Source organism: Salvelinus fontinalis, chromosome 1 (assembly GCF_029448725.1).
Source record: "Salvelinus fontinalis isolate EN_2023a chromosome 1, ASM2944872v1, whole genome shotgun sequence".
Classification (NCBI taxonomy): Eukaryota; Metazoa; Chordata; class Actinopteri; order Salmoniformes; family Salmonidae; genus Salvelinus; species Salvelinus fontinalis.
The window spans coordinates 37,975,472-37,993,587 of record NC_074665.1 but is presented as its reverse complement, the minus strand read 5'-3'; the positions used below and the strand labels follow the sequence as shown (position 1 = coordinate 37,993,587).

The window sequence follows — 18,116 nt, the reverse complement described above, 5'->3', positions numbered from 1 at the left end:
ATTATATTCTTATTTACAATAAAAGTGAATCCAAAATTAAATAATACATTATTTACCATTAATTTCTATTGGGCACAAAATAATCTGAAACACAACCAAAACACACAGCAAATCCACAAGCTTGATGTAATTAATCATTGCAATTTCAGTTTTTCACTTGTTATTTTGGTCACTGACAGTGACTCAATTAGCCATGTCAGCTAACCCATTTTTTTTAATGGTAAATTAGTCTAGCCAGCTATCATTTTAGGAGCCTAATCATGGCCAAATTCCCCATTGATTTTGTTAGTCACTGTCACTCAGATATCATTAACATGGCATAAGTCTTGGCAAAAAGTGTAGAATTGCTGAAAATTTGCTTTGAAATTGCAAAAAATGGTCTCAGAAATGTTGCTTTAAAATTGCAAAAAATGGTCTCCACCCCATGGCAAAATGGGTAGAACTGCAGGAATTTAGCAATCAAACTGCAAAAAAGCCTCTAACCCAAACGACCATTCCCGGCACTGCATCCAGTTGTTCTATTATGCTACAGCAAGGACAAGCGAAACCGGGAGTTGGAACGTTTCCGTATCATAGACATTAAAACCAGGGTCGGATTTAGCTGTAGCCTATGCTTAGGTGAAGTTGAAGTGAACAGCCAAAGTCGGGAGCTGACATTTTCGACTGGAGATGGAAAAAGTGTTGTCGTGAGCGGGAGAGAAGAAGAGAAGAGAATTGAAGAGAGAGAAAGGGAGAGAAAAAAGAAACGAACCTAAACAACTAACCTACCTATAGCCTTTACTTAGTGACGCATCACAGCAGGACATTTGACCGAATCTAAAATCATTCAACCCACGACGGACACGGACGAGGCAGGTAAGATTAGATGATTAATATGATTTTCTACATTTGGTGGTGCAAAAGCAATAGAGAAATGAGCACATTGCATGGACGAAGTGAGCCTTTGATGTTTTTGTGTCTGCTATGTCACTTAACCGATTGATGGAGGGTATAGTTTTTAGGCTACTGGGCTGTTTATAGCTGGATTTGCTCCGGCTACTATCTAGCAAACATGTAGTGTTCAATATTAAGCAGGGTCTTATTTATAAGTGCACATACAGCCAATGCCAAATAAGACGAACACTTCAGTCGATATAGCCTACTATATGTTTCGCACAGACGGGAATTAGTTAAAAAACTTATCACAAACGTAGCCTATTTGAAAAAAGAGGGCGTCTGGGAAAAGGTATGTATGCACATCGTGATTCCAGAAAAATGGAATATGTTTGTCGTTATGTATTGCAATTGTTTTAGGCTATATCACATTCTGAACTGTAGCCAACGCAAGCAAGACTATTACACAATTACGGGCAATGACAGTAACTAAATAGAAGCAAATACTGTCTTGTGCATGCAGCTTCGGGGGTATCAGGTGCGTGGACTTGTCTCAGGTAGCTCCGAAGACTTAAAAGGTGCACCTGATGGTAAGCGCCGTATCGCGCTCGCGCCGTTATTTATTTATGTGTTGCCTGAACCCACTGCTGTGCCATTGTCGGGCGAGGTTAAGCTTCGACTCTGTAATTTGCCCCTGTCCTTGGTTCAGCTCCACTAATGCGGCACATTGTCGGATGAGCTGACTACACGGTTGCCGAGGGCCATGTGGTGCTGGTGATATGATTATGGTAATAGTTTGTAAACTCCGGATAACCTCAATCACTCCCTGTAATTTGCAGGGTAGAAAATAAAAACAAGACTGTTTATTTCTTTCAGTTTTTAAACCACTATCCAACTTTAGCCATCCAAGAGGGATTTCATGCAACATGCTGAGCATGTAAAGTGCCTATAGGGCAGGGGTACCTTTTCTCGCATGAGAGCTACTTTTAAAAAACGAAACATGTCGTGAGCTACTAATTATTTTCTAGCTTTCAAATAGGCACATTCTTCTCTTCTCTCCTCTGAAACTCATCCCCAGGTCCTTAGTGTACAAGAGAAAGTAGTGCACAATATTTTCTGTCAATATACTGTACCTGGTAAAATAATGGTTAATAATCAACTCTAAAAAATCTGTGATTTCTACCCCCCAAATTATGTTTTATATTTTCCCAAATTAAGTTCTCAGTTTTATTTTTCCAAGTTTTAGAAGAAAAAAAATGTCACTCTCAAAATTACAACTGTTTATAGAGCAATAACGCAATTGTTTTTTCTGAGTCGATGTCAATGGTTAAATCACATCAGAAGACCATTTCTTTTAGGCCTGGAAGAAAATGAACATTTCTTTTTTAGTTTAATTCCCCTTTTAATAGTGCATCTGGCCCTTTAATTGCACATCTAGCTAGTAAGGAATGTGCTGTCTAATCTGCTTGTCAAGTGATGGTTCTGTACTGATGCTGCTCATTTCATGGGAAAGTTAGCAAATTACATACACTACCTGTAAAGTTTTAGAACACCTACTCATTCAAGGGTTTTTCTTTATTTGTACTATTTTCTACATTGTAGAATATTAGTGAAGACATAAACTATGAAATAACACATATTGAATCATGTAGTAACCAAAAAAAGTGTCAAGCAAATCAAAATATATTTTATATTTGAGATTCTTCAAAGTAGCCACCCTTTGCCTTGATGAGAGCTTTGCACACTCTTGACATTCTCTCAACCAGCTTCACCTGGAATGCTTTTCCAGCAGTCTTTAAGGAGGTCCCACATATGCTGAGCACTTGTTGGCTGCTTTTCCTTCACTTTGCGGTCCGACTCATCCCAAACCATCTTAATTTGGTTGAGGTTGGGGGATTGTGGAGGCCAGGTCATCTTACGAAGCACTCCATCACTCTCCTTCTTGGTAAAATAGCCCTTACACTGCCTGGTGGTGTGTTGGGTCATTGCCCTGTTGAAAAACAAATGATAGTCCCACTAAGCCCAATCCAGATGGGATGGCGTATTGCTGCAGAATACTGTGGTAGCCATGCTGGTTAAGTGTTGCTTGAATTCAAAATAAATCACAGACATTGTCACCATCAAAGCACCGCCACACCATAACACCTCCTCCTCCATGCTTTACGGTGGGAAATACACATTTAAAGATCATCCGTTTACACACACTGCGTCTCACAAAAAATCTCAAATTTGAACTCGAGACCCAAAGACAAATTTCCACCGGTCTATTGTCCATTGCTCGTGTTTCTTGGCCCAAACAAGTCTCTTCTTATTATTGGTGTCCTTTAGTAGTGGTTTCTTTGCAGGAATTTGACCACAAAGCCCTGATTCACAGTCTCCTCTGAACAGTTGATGTTGAGATGTGTCTGTTACTTCAACTCTGTGAAGCATGTATTTGGGCTGCAATATCTGAGGCTGGTAACTCTAATGAACTTATCCTCTGCAGCAGAGGGAACTCTGGGTCTTCCATTCCTGTGGCGGTCTTCATGAGAGCTAGTTTTATCATAGCGCTTGATGGTTTTTGGACTGCACTTGAAGAAACTTTCAAAGTTCTTGAAATTAATTGACTGACCTTCATGTCTTATTTGAGCTTTTCTTGCCATAATATGGACTTGGTCTTTTAGCAAATAGGGATATGTTCTGTATACCTCCCCTACCTTGTCACAACACAACTGATTGGCTCAAATGCATTTAGAAGGGAAGAAATTCCACAAATTAACTTTCAACCTTTCTAGCCCCGGGGTTTCGCTAGCGGAACACCCACAACATTCCACTGAAAAGGCAGCGCGTGAAATTCAAAAATATTTTTGGGGAAATATTTAACTTTCACACATTAACAAGTCCAATACAGCAAATGAAAGATAAACATCTTGTTAATCTACCCATGGTGTCCGATTTCAAAAATAATTTACAGTGAAAGCACAACATATGATTACGTTAGGTCAGAGCCAAGTCAAAAACACACACAGCCATCTTTTCAGCCAACAATAGGAGTTAGAAAAAACAGCAATATAGTTAAAATGAATCACTAACCTTCGATTATCTTTATCAGATGACAGTCATAGGACATCATGTTATACATGTACAGTGTGTTTTGTTCGATAATGTGCATATATATATTAAAACAAATCTCAGTTTACATTGGCACGTTACGTGCAGTAATGTTTTGATTCCAAAACATTCGGTGATTTTGCAGAAATACTCATAATAAACATTTATAAAAGATGCAGGTGTTATTCACAAAATTAAAGATACACTTATCCTCTATGCAACCGCTGTGTCAGATTTCAAAATAAACTTTACGGAAAAATAATTATCTGAGAACGGCGCTCAGAGCACAATCCAGCCAAAGAAATAGTCGCCATTTTGGTGTCAACAGAAGCTACAACACTATAAATATGCACTTACCTTCGAATAACTTCATCAGAAGGCACTCCCATGATTCCCAGTTCGACAGAAATGACTGAAAAGTTCCATAAAGCCCATCATTTAGCCACTTGTTATTAGCATGTTCAGCCCACGGATCCATTTTCATGACGCACGAGCAATCCCTCCAGACAAAAACTCAAAAAGTTCCGTTACAGGTCGTAGAAACAGGTCAAATGATGTTTGCAATCCATATTTAGTATGTGTTTTACATTAATCATCAATAAGGATCCAACCGGAGAATTTCATTGTCTGGAGAAAGAGCATTGGAACGAGATCTCTCTCCCTTGCTCGCGCGCAAAACGAGACTGAGATTTCTGACTACCACTCACTAAAATAGCTCCAATGAGCCCCTCCTTTATAGTAGAATCATAAGACTAAAATCTAAAGACGGTGACATCTAGTGGAAGCCCTAGGAAGTGTTTGCTTTTCCATAACTTTTCCAATAATATTTCCCAGGTTTTGTAATTTTCATGAATCTTGTCACCAATTATTAGGGGCAGTCCAGTTCTCGTTACCATTGCCTCCGATTGACCCCTTTAACTGAAAATACGCTATAATTACCTGTGGTTTGTTGGTTTTATCTGAGAATGTGTATGGAAAATATTGAATTACAGCATTTAACTCATCCAAACTAAAATAATGTTTCAATATCAATCTCCTTAGGCACAAATGTATTTCAACTGGTACAATGCCTTCAAGAAGGTTGTGGAAGAAACTGCTGTCCGTCAACTGCTGATGTGCTCGCCTGGACTAACCAAGTGATCATGACAGGATTTGATAATCTAAGAGCTATTACCAAAGTTTCTCAGCAACAGAATTCGACAACACCAAACATGTATCTATTTACTTATTTCACTCACCTCGACATCATCATCACTTTCAAAATGTAAGGACCTATCCAAATTCGTATCACAAACCAACATATACTGAACAAAAATATAAACGTGAGCGGAAATAAAAGATCCTGGAACTTTTTCATACACACAAGGCGTATTTTTCTAAAATGTTGTTCAAATGCCAGAGATGTTTTGAGGTTGCAATTGGCATGTTGACTGCAGGAATGTCTACCAGAGCTGGTCCCAGAGACTTGAATGTTAATTTCTCTATCATAAGCCGCCTCAACGTCGTTTTAGAGAATTTGGCAACAGACCCCATAATCACAGACCACATGTAACCATGCCAGCTCAGGACCACTTCAACTGTGGGATCATCTGAAACCAGCCACCCGGACAGCTGATGAAACTGTGGGTTTGCACAACCAAATCATTTCTGCACAAACTATCTCAGAGAAGCTCATCTGCGTGTTCGTCATCCTTACCAGGGTCTTGACCTGACTGCAGTTTGGCTTTGTAACCGACTTCAGTGGGCAAATGCTCACCTTCGATGGCCACTGGCACCCTGGAGAAGTGTGCTCCTCACAGAGGAATTCCGTTTTCAAATGTGCCGGGCAGATGGCAGACAGCGTGTATGGCGTCGTGTGGGATTTACTGATGTCAATGTTGTGAACAGAGTGCCCCATGGTGGCGTAGTAGTTATGGTATGGGCAATCATAAGCTATGGACAACGAACACAACTGCATTTTATCGATGGAAATTTGAGTGCACAGAGATACAATGGCGAGATCCTGAGGCCCGCCCATTGTTGTGCCATTCATTCACCTCATGTTTTAGCATGATAATGCACTGTCCAATGTCACAAAGATCTGTACACAATTCTTAGAAGATGAAAATGTCCCAGTTCTTCCTTGGCCTGCATAGTCACCAGACATGTCACCCATTGAGCATGTTTGGGATGCTCTGGATTAGAGGTCAACCGATTATGATTTTTCAATGCCGATACCGATTATTGGAGGACAAAAAAAGCCGATACCGATTAATCGGCCGATTTTATAAAAAATATACATGTTTTTTAAATATACACTGCTCCAAAAAATAAAGGGAACACTTAAACATCACAATGTAACTCCAAGTCAATCACACTTCTGTGAAATCAAACTGTCCACTTAGGAAGCAACACTGATTGACAATAAATTTCACATGCTGTTGTGCAAATGGAATAGACAAAAGGTGGAAATTATAGGCAATTAGCGAGACACCCCCCAAAACAGGAGTGATTCTGCAGGTGGTGACCACAGACCACTTCTCAGTTCCTATGCTTCCTGGCTGATGTTTTGGTCACTTTTGAATGCTGGCGGTGCTTTCACTCTAGTGGTAGCATGAGACGGAGTCTACAACCCACACAAGTGGCTCAGGTAGTGCAGTTCATCCAGGATGGCACATCAATGCGAACTGTGGCAAAAAGGTTTGCTGTGTCTGTCAGCGTAGTGTCCAGAGCATGCAGGCGCTACCAGGAGACAGGCCAGTACATCAGGAGACGTGGAGGAGGCCGTAGGAGGGCAACAACCCAGCAGCAGGACCGGTACCTCCGCCTTTGTGCAAGGAGGTGCACTGCCAGCGCCCTGCAAAATGACTTCCAGCAGGCCACAAATGTGCATCTCCAAAGAATGATGTTTCCACCTCCATGCGTCATGGTTGGGATGGTGTTCTTGGGGTTGTACTCATCCTTCTTCTTCCTCTAAACACGAAGAGTGGAGTTTAGACCAAAAAGCTCAATTTTTGTCTCATCAGACCACATGACCTTCTCCCATTCCTCCTCTGGATCATCCAGATGGTCATTGGCAAACTTCAGACGGGCCTGGACATGCGCTGGCTTGAGCAGGGGACCTTGCATGCGCTGCAGGATTTTAATCCATGACGGCGTAGTGTGTTACTAATGGTTTTCTTTGAGACTGTGGTCCCAGCTCTCTTCAGGTCATTGACCAGGTCCTGCCATGTAGTTCTGGGCTGATCCCTCACCTTCCTCATGATCATTGATGCCCCACGAGGTGAGATCTTGCATGGAGCCCCAGACCGAGGGTGGTTGACCGTCATCTTGAACTTCTTCCATTTTCTAATAATTGCGCCAACAGTTGTTGCCTTCTCACTAAGCTGCTTGCCTATTGTCCTGTAGCCCACCCCAGCCTTGTGCAGGTCTACAATTTTATCCCTGATGTCCTTACACAGCTCTCTGGTCTTGGCCATTGTGGAGAGGTTGGAGTCTGTTTGATTGAGTGTGTGGACAGGTGTCTCTTATACAGGTAATGAGTTCAAACAGGTGCAGTTAATACAGGTAATGAGTGGAGAACAGGAGGGCTTCTTAAAGAAAAACTAACAGGTCTGTGAGAGCCGGAATTCTTGCTGGTTGGTAGGTGATCAAATACTTATGTCTGCAATAAAATGCTAATTAATTACTTAAAAATCATACTATGTGATTTTCTGGATTTTTGTTTTAGATTCCGTCTCTCACAGTTGAAGTGTACCTATGATAAAAATGACAGACCTGTACATGCTTTGTAAGTAGGAAAACCTGCAAAATCGGCAGTGTATCAAATACTTGTTCTCCCCACTGTATATATCATACACACACACACACATTTTTGTAATAATGACAATCGCAACAATACTGAATGAACAATGAACACTTATTTTAACTTAATATAATACATAAATACACACACGCACACAGCTCTGAAGTGACAATGATACCGAAGAGTCTACTTAGGAGACAAATACTCTCAACTGTTTGAATAAAAATAGAGTTTAAGTTACCTGTGATGAATGCTGAAAACAAAAACTTTAATTTCTATATGCAGGAAATCCTATTTTAATAATGGGCATGGTAAGAATTGACAACCAAAGTGCGAGTCATAATTCCCATGACACCTAGCAAAATCTGAAAAGCGGTTCCTTCATTTATTCCATAGGATATTTTTAGATCACTTAAAATAAGGTCTGTGTTTCGTGTAGGCTTACATCACCGTGCCAATTTTATAACTGTGTAGATATCCATAGGACAAGGTAACTCTGATCAATATTGGCTAAATATAAGCGAAGATTAAAAAAAATTGTAGAGTGGATTTATGAAAATATGTTGACAAACGTTACCTTATCCTAGTGAGATTTACACGGGTATCAAAACGTTGAGGCGGTTTAAGCCTGCACGAAACACAGACCTTATTTGAAGTAGATCAAGACATTCTCTATGGAAGACATGAACGGTAAAATAACGAAGGAACCCCTTTCAAATTCAGCCACAAGTTATTACAGGAATTATAACGCGTCGACTATTTCTCTCTAAACCATATACCTTTGACTAATCCGGAAACTATCACCTCGAAAACAAAACGTTTATTCCGTTCCGTATTTTATCTAACGGGTGGCATCCATGAGTCTAAATATTCCTGTTACATTGCACAACCTTCAATGTTGTCATAATTACGTAAAGTTCTGGCAAATCTGGCAAAGGGCCAGGCGGCCCAAACTGTTGCATATACCCTGACTCTGCGTGCAATGAACGCAAGAGAAATGACACAATTTCACCTGGTTAATATTGCCTGCTAACCTGGATTTCTTTTAGCTAAATATGCAGGTTTAAAAATATATACTGTGTATTGATTTAAAGAAAGGCATTGATGTTTATGGTTAAGTACACATTGGAGCAATGACAGTCATTGATTGATTGTTTTTTATAAGATAAGTTTAATGCTACCTAGCAACTTACCTTAGCTTACTGCATTCGCTAACAGGCAGGCTCCTCGTGGAGTGCAATGTAATCAATGCACTATTGGATCCCCCGAGCTGACAAGGTTAAAAATCTGTCGTTCTGCCTCGTTTTTCCTAGGCCGTCATTGAAAATAAGAATGTGTTCTTAACTGACTTGCCTAGTTAAATAAAGATTAAATAAAATCGGCAAATCGGCGCCCAAAAATACCGATTTCCGATTATTACGAAAACTTGAAATAAGTACTCCCCAATGGCAGTGGGAAGTTACTGGATATTGGCGGGAACTGGAGCACTCTATCGTATGTATCAATCCAGAGCATCCCAAACATGCTCAATGGGTGACATGTCTGAGTATGGGGCCGTGCATTATCATGCTGAAACATGAGGTGATGGCGGTGGATGAATGGCACGTCAATGGGCCTCAGGATCTCATCACAGTATTTCTGTGCATTCAAATTGCCATTGTGAAAATGAAATTGTGTTCATTGACCGTAGCTTATGCCAGCCCATACCATAACCCCACCGCCACCATGGGGCACTCATTTCACAACGTTGACATTAACAAACCATTCGCCCACACAACGCATACACGAGGTCTGCGGTTGTGAGGCTGGTTGGCTGGTTGGACGTACTGCCAAATTCTCTAAAATGACATTGGAGGCGGCTTATGGTAGAGAAATTAACATTCAGTCCTCTGACAACAGCTCTGATGGCCATTCCTGCAGTCAGCATGCCAATTGCACGCTCCCTCAACTTGGAGACATCTGTGGCATTGTGTTGTGTGGCAAAACTGCACATTTTAGAGTGGCCTTTTATTGTGCCCAGCAGAATGTGCAGCTGTGTAATGATCGTGCTGTTTAATCAGCTTATTGATATGACCAAACCTGTCAGGTGGATGGATTATCTTGACAGGAGATATACTCACTAACAGGGATGTAAACAACTTTGTGCACAGAATTTGAGAGAAAAAAGCTTAATGTGAGTGTGGAAAATATCTGGTATATTTATTTCAGCTCATGAAACATGGGACCAACAATTTACATGTTGCATTTATATTTTTGTTCAGGGTACACAGTCGTGACCTACCAACATATTTTTATGTCTAACATTCTATTCTCTTTCAAATTGAAGAAATACAAACAATTAAGAATTATCTGGCCTTGTAAATTACTAATTCCCATCCATAGATATTGCACATTACATACAAAACAAGTAGCACAATCAACAGATGGTGCCGCAAAGTATTGGTTGTGTCATTGCCATTGTTATCAACATTCCACAGACGCTGTAGCCACATTGATGTCCAAAAGTAGAACGGGAGCTAATTACTTTTTAGCCTCATTGATGTAGTCGAGTCACTAAACCTTGAGTCAGAATCGAGTCCTAAGTCTCCTGTGCTCAACGATTAAGTCACGAGTCCCTATTTTATTTTTTTTTACCTTTATTTAACTTGGCAAGTCAGTTAAGAACAAATTCTTTTTTACAATGACAGCCTACCCAGGCCAAACCCTAACGACGCTGGGCCAATTGTGCGCTGCCCTATGGAACTTCCAATCATGACCAGTTGTTATCCAGCCTGGAATTGAACCAGGGTCTGGAGAGACACCTCTAGCACTGAGATGCAGTGCCTTAGACCACTGCACCACTTAGGAGCCCTATGTCTGAAGTCTGAGTCCCAGAGCTCGAGTCCTAGTCCAAGTGCTCAAGTCTGAGTCAATGGGTCAACATTAATTCAAAGTAAAGTTATTTACCCAGTAAGATATAGTGTAGTGGCAAGAGGAATTTTGTCAATAAATTGTTTGCTATCGCTTTCCTTTATGTGCCACCAAATGTTTGCATTTAAGCTCCTGGTAATGTTACCAGAGCCACGTTCAGTTGCAAAATGTTCTCAAACATTGCAGATAGAAATTCCACGAATAGAGTCGTCGTTATTCCTTATTCAACGTGTCAGAGAGGCATGTTTGTTCTACATAGCATATTTCTATCTGAACATTCCAAGACATTGCGTCCTACTGAACGCGCCCCAGGTTGTTAGCTATAGCTAGCTCATGAGGTAACAGGACTGTAACATGACTTATGAATGTAAAATGCGGCCCACAAATGCACAATAGAAAGAAAAAACGTATTCGCTGGTATTATGTGTCGTTTCTATTGAATGGTGATCTATATACTCTTTTATATTCTCAATGGAGAGAAAAACATAGCTAGACTGTTGTTTTACTATTACATTCAATGCTGCTATCGTTTTTAATTTTGTAAAGCAGCTTGTGTTTCTCTTCCAGGCAAAGGGTAGCTCACTAGTAGGCTGGTGGTGACTGCTTAGCTACGGGGAAGCAAGACAGTCGCCTGCTCAATGTGTATAATCAGAGGCGGAGTGGAGCCTGTCTGCCCACACTCATCTCTTCCTCACCCGCAGCTCACCAGCTGATGTAGGCTGTGTGTGCTGGGTATGGTGTGTCCTTCCCACTAATGAACTGCTCTGCGTATCTGTGCTGCTAATATTAATTGTGCTCATCATTGAAAAGCTTTCAATCTCTCCAAAAACTCTTGTCCAGTCCACTTAGTAGTCTCGTTTTAGTCAACTGAAATGAAAAATCATTTTTGTTTAGTTATAGTTTTTTCTATTTCGTCAGTTATAGTCTCGTCAATTGCCACTGAATAATAGGTGTTTGACCAATATTTTAGTCACTATTTTTGTTGAATAATTTAACACGGATTGCTGGGCCAATGTGCTGAACGATATTGCACTGAACTTATGGCCTGTAACAGCCCTCTGCTTTGGGGTCACAACCTTCAATACGGTGGTTGGCCAGTGCATGAAATGTTGGAGTTGGAATTCCAAGTCTTACTGTGTTACTGCCACCCTATACTGAGGGGGGATACAGTCATAGAAGACAACCATCTCCAACACTATTTGGGGTTATCATTTCCCTCTCTCCCTCGCTTTTGCTCCTGCAGTGTGGAAACGGCAAACCTCTGACACAGTCGCTCTCTCTCAGAGTGTCTGTCACTCTCGCTGAATCCACCCAGAATACGAGAGGGGGAGAAAAAATATAATTTGAAATGAAGGGGCCCATATCTGACAGGCTCTGTGAGTGACAGGCTCAAATGAAAAGCAATATGAGGGATATAGTAGCAATGAATTGCAGATACAGTGACACCACAGTGCTGTTCTAAGAGTAATAGGGGAGGGAGCATGGTAGGGAATACTGTATAATGAGGAAAGAACATAGAATAACGGGAGAGTGGCGTAAAAGAGAGGGACAGAGAAAGATGATGCAAAACAGAAGAAGTAAGGACAGAAAGGAGGGAGGAAGGAAAGAGAGAAGGAGGAAGGAAGGAAAGAGATTAGAGGTTCCTCTCACCCCACAAACTTGGTAGACAAACATTGTTACCTAGGCCTAATTGACACTTCTTTAGATGCATGTGGTGGGATATGTGACGACATTTGGTGTGAGCTCCGATGCTGGTGGTGCCAGGTATAGAGGCATGAGGAATGCATTGGAAATTGCTCTTGGAACCGGCTTGGAACTGCCCCGGACCATGACTGTCCATTGTGTGGCCAAGTGTAAACCCATCCCTCTCTCCCTCTACCTCCCTCCCTCCCTCTGGCCCAGCTGTGTGAGGTCATTAAATCAAGCAGGGCAACCAGGCAGAACAGTGGGAAAGAGGTTGAGAAGGAGAGAGGAGGGCTCAGAAGATGGGTGTGCTCAGCCAATCGTATTACAGGTGGCCCATCTAAACCTGCAGGGCCACCTGTAATACGATTTGCTGAGTAGACCCATCTTCCGAGCCTTCCTCTCTCTTTCTCAACCCCTCTCCATCCCTCTCTCCCTCTGTTTTTCCTGGCTGCTCCGTCCTCTTGGAAATCACCCTTTCTGAGAGAGAGGATGGTGGAGTATAGTGCTTCATCCCAAATGGTACCCTGTTCCCTTTTATAGTTCCCTTTTATAGTGCACTACTTTTTAAAGTAGTGGACTATAAAGGGAACAGAGTCCTGGTCAAAATAGGGATGCATCCAAATCCACGTGCCCTCAAATAGAAGCAGGTTGAAAGCCTTCACGGCAAACTCTCTAGAAGTAATCGTCTGTCAAGTAGTCCACCTAGTCTATGATCCAAGTAGATTGACCTTTTGCCTAGATATAGACATAGATATACACTGAGTGTACAACACATTAAGAACACCTTCCTTATACTGAGTTGCAACCCCCCCCCCCCCCATAAATTGACTATTTGTATCTGTTGATTGTGAGACTGATATAGACTGCACACTACACAGCTACAGGCGCTTGATAGAATAGACCGGGGAGGCCCTAATAGAAGGAGACAAAGGTTGTGTCCACAAAGGCAGTACCTTTCTCCAGGGGCCCTGGTCGAAAGTAGTGCACTACATAAGGAATAGGGTGCCTTTGGGGATACAGCCAAATAGATTAATGAGTCTCTGCAGGCTATCTGGTACACTCTGACACAGTTGTGTTTATGTTGTCTGATAAATACACAGCCCTCTGGCAGGTATTTTAAGTGCTGGGTTTAGATGTACAGTATTGGTGTTGTGTTAATTGAAGTAAGGCAGAGGGTTATGGAGAAGTGATTTAGTAATGTGATTTAGTAATGACATCAATAATGATGTTTGGTATATTTCGCACAACAAGCATGTCAAGGGGAACCTTGTTGAGTGGGTCTACATTTTCTTAGCAATTATTTACACATAAAGCAGAGATATCATGCGCCTTTAGGAATGAGAAAAAAATTGTTTTTTTGTGAAATGGTAGACAAACAAAAGTACTCCCCACTGGGCACAGACGTCAGTTCAACGTTTAGTTTTACACATTTGGTTGAGTTGTCAACTAATATGAAATCAACAACAAATGTCATTGGATTTATGTGCCTATAAACTCTGCATGCTTTTCCATGTTGTGGTGGTAGTACAATGTCACATACTATATCATCGCATGACTTCAAGTTTACTGCGACATGATGGGGCCATACTTGCGAACATTAAAAAAAGTTTAAGTTTAAGCATCAGCCAATTAAACATCTTGACGTGTTGCAGGTGATCGAAGGCTACATCTCCCTGGGAACAAACTGATTAAATCAATCTGTCAATGTAATGTGACGTGGAATCTACGTGGAAAATACATTTGACTTTGAAAAAGTAATCAACGTAAACTATTGTTTTAGGTGGAAAATTTCAACCACAGGATTATGTCAACATGGTAACCAATTTTGAACATAGACAAACCTAAAATACACTATAAGAACGTAAAATACACTATAAGAATACAATACAGGTGTAACAATTCCAGTGGTGGAAACAAGAGTCAGGTGCAGAGAGCAGGAATCTCTTTCAAAAAGTGGAATTTTATTTCCTTAACGTAATCACCTACAAACTGGTGACGCCACACTAAACACTGGGCGCGTAAAGAGAAATGTCCAAAGTCAATTGAATAACAAAAATCCACAAAATACACACCACAAACACGAAACAGAAAAAGTTGATCTATCTACAGCTATCCCTTTATTTATTTTTATTGAACCTATATTTAACATGGCGAGTCAGTTAACAACAAATTCTTATTTACAATGACATCCAACCAATTGGCAAAAAGCCTACTGCAGGGACGGGGGCTGGAATTAAAAATAAAAATATAGGACAAAACACAAATCACGAGATCAATAGAGACACCACAACACCACATAAAGAGAGATCTAAGACAACAACATAGTATGGCAACAACACATGACAACACACCATGATAACAACATGGTAGCAGGACAAAACATGGTACAAACATTATTGGGCACAGAAAGCAGCACAAAGGCAAGAAGGCAGAGACAACAATCCATGACGCAAAGCAGACACAACTGTCAGCAAGAGTGTCCATGATTGAGTCTTTGAATGAAGAGATGGAGATAAAACTGAGCAGTTTGAGGCTTTTTGCAGCTCGTTCCAGTCGCTAGCTGCAGCAAACTGAAAAGAGGAGTGACAGAGGGATGTGTGTGCTTTGGAGATCTTGTGACTGGCAAAACGGGTGTTTTATGTGGAGGATGAGGGCTGCAGTAGGTATCAGATAGGGGGGATTGAGGCCTAAGAGGGTTTTATAAATAAGAATCAACCAGTGGGTTGATGGGTATACAGAGATGACCAGTTTATAGACGAGTGCAGTGATGTGTCTTATAAGGAGCATTGGTGCCAAATCTGATGGCCGAATGGTAAAGAACTTCTAGCCACTCGAGAGCATCCTTACCTGGCGATTTATAAATTACGTCTCCGTAATCTAGCATGGATAGGATGGCCATATTAATCAAGGTTAGTTTGGCAGCTGGGGTGAAAGAGGAGTGATTATGATAGTAGAAAACAAGTCTAAATTTAACCTTAGCCTGCAGCATTGATATGTGCTGAGAGAAGGAAAGTATACCGTCTAGCCATACTCCCAAGTACTTGTATGAGGTGACTACCTCAAGCTCCAAACCCTAAGATGTAGTAATCACACTGGTGGGGAGAGGGGCATTCTTCTTACCAACCACATTACCTTTGTTTTGGAGGTGTTCAGAAAAAGGTTAAGGGCAGAGAAAGCTTGTTGGACACTATGAAAGCTTTGTTGTAGAGCGTTTAACACAATATCCGGGGAGGGGCCAACTGAGTATAAGACTGTATCATCTGCATATAAATGGATGAGAGAGCTTCCTACTGCCTGAGCTATGTTGTTGATGTAAATTGAGAAGAGCATGGGTCCTAGGATCGAGCATTGGGGTACATCCTTGGTGACAGGCAGTGGCTGAGATAAATCAAATCAAATTGTATTTGTCACAATCGCCGACAAGCCCTTAACCAACAGTGCAGTTCAAGAAATAGAGTTAAGAAAATATTTACTTAATCAAGTTTTTTTTAAAGTAACACAGTCGAATTACATAGCAATACCTAGTGAATTTGGGGGGGTGCAGGTTAGTCGAGGTACATGTAGGTAGGGTTAAAGTGGCTATGCATTGAGGATAAACAGCGAGCAGTGATCAATGTAAATGGTCCAGGTGACCATTTGAAAAATTGTTCAGCAATCTTATAGCTTGGGGTAAAAGCTGTTAAGGAGCCTTTTGGAACTAGACTTGGCGCTGCGTTAGCACAGAGAATGGTCTATGACTTGAGTGACTGGAGTCTTTGACAATTTTTTGGGCCTTCCTCTGACACCACCTGCTGTATAAACTCAGCAAAAAAAGAAACGTCCCTTTTTCAGGACCCTGTCTTTCAAAGATAATTTGTAAAAATCCAAATAACTTCACAGATCTTCATTGTAAAGGGTTTAAACACTGTGTCCCATTCTTGTTCAATGAACAATAAACAATTAATGAACATGCACCTGAGGAACGGTCGTTAAGACACTAACAGCTTACAGATGGTAGGCAATTAAGGTCACAGTTATGAAAACTTAGGACACCAAAGAGGCCATTCTACTGACTGAAAAACACCAAAAGAAAGATGCCCAGGGTCCCTGCTCATCTGCGTGAACGTGTCTTAGGCATGCTGCAAGGAGGCATGAGGACTGCAGATGTGGCCAGGGCAATAAATTGCAATATCTGTACTGTGAGACGCCTAAGACTGTGCTATAGGGAGACAGCTGCAGCAAACTGCCCGAGATACACCAGGAACGCACTGGACTGGCAAAAAGTGCTCTTCACTGACAAGTCGCGGTTTTCTCTCACCAAGAGTGATGGTCAGATTCGCGTTTATCGTTGAAGGAATGAGCGTTACACCGAAGCCTGTTCTCTGGAGCGGGATTGATTTGGAGGTGGAGGATCCGTCATGGTTTGGGGCGGTGTGTCACAGCATCATCGGACTGAGCTTGTTGTCATTGCAGGCAATCTCAATGCTGTACGTTACAGGGAAGACATCCTCCTCCTTCATGTGGTACCCTTCCTGCAGGCTCATCCTGACATGACCCTCCAGCTTGACAATGCCACCAGCCATATTGCTTATTCTGTGCGTGATTTCCTGCAATACAGAAATGTCAGTGTTCTGCCATGGCCAGCGAAGAACCCAGATCTCAATCCCATTGAGCACGTCTGGGACCTGTTGGATCGTAGGGTGAAGGATAGGGCTATTCCCCCCAGAAATGTCCGGTAACTTGCAGGTGCCTTGGTGGAAGAGTGGTGTAACATCTCACAGCGAGAACTGGCACATCTGGTGCAGTCCATGAGGAGGAGATGCACTGCAGTACTTAATGCAGCTGGTGGCCACACCAGATTCTGACTGTTAGTTTTGATTTTGACTCCCCCTTTGTTCAGGGACACATTATTACATTTATTTTAGTCACATGTCTGTGGAACTTGTTCAGTTCATGTCTCAGTTGTTGCATCTTGTTATGTTCATACAAATATTTACACATGTTAAGTTTGCTGAAAATAAACGTAGTTGACAGTGAGAAGACATTTCTTTTTTTTGCTGAGTTTAGGTCCTGGATGGCAGGAAGCTTGGCCCCAGTGATGTATTGGGCCATACTCACCACCCTCTGCAGCGGCTTACGGTCAGATCCTGAGCAGTTGCTATTCCAGGCAGGGATGCAACCGGTCAGGATGCTCTCGATGGTGCAGCTTTAGAACTTTTTGAGGACCTGGGGTCCCATGCCAAATAGTTTCAGTCTTCTGAGGGGGAAAAGGTGTTCTGACTTTATACACTGCCTTCTTTGAGAGAGGTAATTAGCAAACCAGGCCAAAGACCCCTCAGAGACAACAATACTCCTTAGTCGGCCCACAAGAATGGAATGGTCTACCATATCAAAGATTTGGCCAAGTCAATAAAAATAGCAGCACAACATTGCTTAGAATCAAGGGCAATGGTGACATCATTTCGGACCTTTAAGGTTGCAGTGACGCATGCATAACCTGAGTGGAAACCAGATTGCATGCCAGAGAGAATACTATGTAAAATGGCCCCAGAAGAAATGGCAGCAGTTTTACGGGCACCCAACCAATTGTGCTCTTATGTGGGGGTATTTTCGCATTATTTGTAACTTATTTTGTACATAATGTTTCTGCAACTGTATCTTACGGCAAAAAAAGAGCTTTTGGATATCAGGACAGCGATCACTTACCTCGAATTAGACAAAGATTTTTATTCAACAAGCAAGACATTCTCCAAACACCCAACAGAGTCAACATCCCCGTTATTTGCAAGATGAA

General features: G+C 41.6%; 1 protein-coding gene across 2 annotated transcripts in view; it reads left to right on the top strand.

Moving 5' to 3' along the window:
- The first annotated feature begins 481 nt into the window (after positions 1 to 481).
- Positions 482 to 18,116, top strand: part of LOC129853969 (cadherin-23-like) — a 565,813-nt gene continuing 548,178 nt past the window's right edge. For both annotated transcript variants that reach the window (XM_055920546.1, XM_055920536.1), the window contains exon 1: positions 482 to 855. The gene's annotated coding sequence lies outside the window, so the exon portion shown is untranslated. The remainder of the gene's footprint in view (positions 856 to 18,116) is intronic.